Source organism: Zonotrichia leucophrys, unplaced genomic scaffold, assembly GCF_028769735.1.
Source record: "Zonotrichia leucophrys gambelii isolate GWCS_2022_RI unplaced genomic scaffold, RI_Zleu_2.0 Scaffold_596_30684, whole genome shotgun sequence".
Lineage (NCBI taxonomy): Eukaryota > Metazoa > Chordata > Aves > Passeriformes > Passerellidae > Zonotrichia > Zonotrichia leucophrys.
The window spans coordinates 27,638-30,684 of NW_026992801.1; the positions used below are offsets into that span (position 1 = coordinate 27,638).

General features: G+C 67.1%; 1 pseudogene; it reads right to left on the minus strand.

Moving 5' to 3' along the window:
- Positions 1-343: 343 nt before the first annotated feature.
- Positions 344-2,720, minus strand: LOC135441856 (serine/threonine-protein kinase pim-1-like; annotated as a pseudogene).
- Positions 2,721-3,047: the final 327 nt, after the last annotated feature.

The following is a 3,047-nucleotide window of genomic DNA, read 5'->3' on the forward strand; positions in this document are numbered from 1 at the left end:
GGATGGAAGCAGCAGCAGCATCATCATCCCCACCCGGTACAGCTTCTCCAGGGGCTCCTTCTCCTTCCCTGCGGGCAGACCAGGCTCTCAGGGCTCTGCCCAGGGCCCCAGCTGTCAGGGAACCAGGACAAGCAAAACCAGCTGGGATGGCAGCCACCAGTGCTGGGCAGAGCAGCTCAGCTCCAGCACAAGGGCTGCGTGTTCCCATCCCATGACCCCGGTCCAGTGACACTGGCAGCACAAAAAGGGTTGGGTTCCTTTGCTTCTCATTGCCAAGGCATATGTGGAGCAGGAACTTACCAGGGCCCTGGATCAAAGTGTGCCTGTGGCGCTCTCCCTTCTTCTATGGCAGAGGAATATCCTGCATCCAAGGAACACAGAACAGGTCTTCCAGTGTGGGTCTGTCCAAGGAGTTCACGGATAAACACCACCAGATCAGGTCTTTGCACTCTGGGGAGAGAAAGCAGAAACTGATGGTCAGCCAGAGAAGGCTCCTGTCTGCTTTACCCCACTGTTCCCATGCCCAGGCCATGCTGGATGCGCTCTGAGCTGGGCCTAAACTTTCCCACCAATTCCCTGTTTTGGAGGAGAGCAGGACATGTGCCACCTCCTCAGCAGCTGCCAGAGCGGGATGCCCACGAGCCCGCTGCTGGCTCCCAGCACTGGGATTCCCCCCGTGCCCAGAGAAGAGGATCCACCTTGAGAGAGCCTTTGTGGCAGCGGGAGCTGGCCCCAGCTGAGGTTCCGGCCCCTCCTGAAAGGGTGCTCCCACAGACCATCTGGTGCAGCAGGATGCCCAGGGACCAGATTGTTGCTGCCTCGCCATGGTACCAGCCAAAATCGTCCATTCCGGGAGGCTGTAGGACAGTGTTCCTATGGAATACAGATGGAGTTCATCAGGGGGATGCTGCTGCTCCCAGAGCCTGGCCCCAGCATCCCTGGGCCCGCGGGGGCTGCATCAGGGGCACACAGGGTGACCACTGCCCTCTCGCCAGCATCTGGGACTTGTGCACAAAGTTAGGGTTGGAAAAGAAGCCTCTGGTGCTGGAAGAGGGCAGCCCTGGCTAGGCCCAACCATGACATGCAAAGGAAAAACCCACTCCATGCTGGGGAAAAAACATGCCCTTATCCTCCCTGCCTGCATTGTCCTAAAAATATTATGAAGCCAAGGGAAACAGGGCAAGTGGAGCAGCCCAAGCCCTTCCTCTCATTTGCACACCAAACTGGCTGGGACACAGGTTCTGCCCTCTCTCTCTGCTACCCCCACCCACGGGGGTTTTGGTCGGGCTGGCTGCCCCAGCCCAGCCCCAGTCCTGGGCAGAGTGGCTGGCAAAGGCTGCCAGCAGGGCTGGAAGATGGCTGCCCACCCAGCCCTGCTCTAAAGCAACTCAGCTGAGGACTCAGTGCCCTGACTGGCAGCAAAAGGGAGAATCCCCGCTGCCACAGCCAGCTTGGGCTGGGAGATGTTGGGCCATGAGATGTCAGCAGCGGGAGCACAGCCCTGGGTAGGCTCACCTGCAAAGTGAGTGTAGACTGTGTCCTGCAGGTAGGTGCCACAGCCAAAGTCAATCAGCTTGGCCTGCCCGGTGTCCAGGTCAACCAGGATGTTCTCTGGCTTGATGTCCCTGTGCAGGACCCCGCAGCTGGTGCAGTGCCGCACGGCCTCCAGCACCTGGCGGAACAGCTCCCGCGCCTCCTCCTCGGGCAGGAACCGCCGTGCCCCAATGAAACGCTGCAGGTCCTGACACTGCTCTGGCCGCTCCAGCACCATCACGATGCAGTTGGGGAGCTCGAGCCACTCCAGCAGCTGGACCACACCGGGGAAGCCAGTGGACACCTTGGCCAGCAGCACGATCTCCAGGGGTGCGCTGGTGCCGTTGGGCTGCGGGAGGAGCACGATGCCGTCAGTGGGGCCGATGCCGTGCCAGGCCTGGGGAAGCCCTCAGCCAGCCCGGGATGCTCTGCGCCCTGCGCTGGCCCCACGCCCGCTCTCCCTCGGGGCGTCCTGGCGGCTCCCACCGTGCCGGGCCCCGGCTCATCCCTGGCCGGCAGCCCCGGCTGCTGGTCCCGCTCACTCACCAGCTCGCCCCAGTGCCGGACGCGGTTCCGTGGCACCCTTTTGATGGCCACCTGCAAGCCAAGGCCAGCAGCGGGGTGAGCTCGCCGCCCGCACTGCGAGCCCCATCCTCCGCCCTCTGCCCTCCTCCTCCTCCATCCCCTCCTCCTGCGCCCGCCGCCGGCCCCGCCGCTCACCGGGGCGCCGTCCGAAAGCCTCGTGGCCGCGAAGACTCTGCCGAAGCCGCCGCGCCCCAGCAGCGATCCCAGCCGGTACCGCTCCTGCAGGGCCTCCTGCGCCGTCCCTGCGGGCGGGACGCGGCTGTCAGCGCTCGGCCCGGGGCCAGCAACGGCCCCCGAGCGCCCCTCACCCGCCCCGGGCCGGCCATGCCCAGGCGTTCGCTCCCGGGAACGCGGCACGGGAGGCTCGGGGCCGGCGGCCGCGCTGCCGAGCGGCGGAGCTCGGGCCGGGGAAGCCGCAGCGGAGGCGGCGGGAGCGGCCGCGCCGCGTGTGTTTCCCCCCGCGGGCCCCGGGAGGGGCCGGGTCCGGGGGGCCGGGGGGGGCGGCCGGGCCCGGGCCGGGCGGGGTTCGGGGGGCCCGGGCCCCGGGGCCAAAGGGGGAGGAAAAAGGGCGGCGAAAGCCCCGCCCCCCCGCCCCCAGGGGACTGATGCCCGCCCCCGCAAACGCCACCGCCATTAAGCCAGAGCCGGGCGGGGGCGAACCCCGGGGGGCGGGGGGCCGGGGGGCCGGCCCGGGCAAGGGCCCCGCCCGGGGCCGGGGGGGGGGGCCCGGGCAAAGGCCCCCGGGCCCCGAGGGGACAGGGGGCGGGGGGAGAGAAAGGGGCGCTGGGGGAAAGGGCCCCCCCCCGAGAGAGGGTGCCCATAGCGGGAAAGGGAGAGAAAGACGGGAAAAAGAAAGAGAAAGAACGTAGAACGTTTTTCTAGTCTAAACCCTTTTGCGCTGCCCCGGGGCCCCCGCTGGGTGCCGCCCC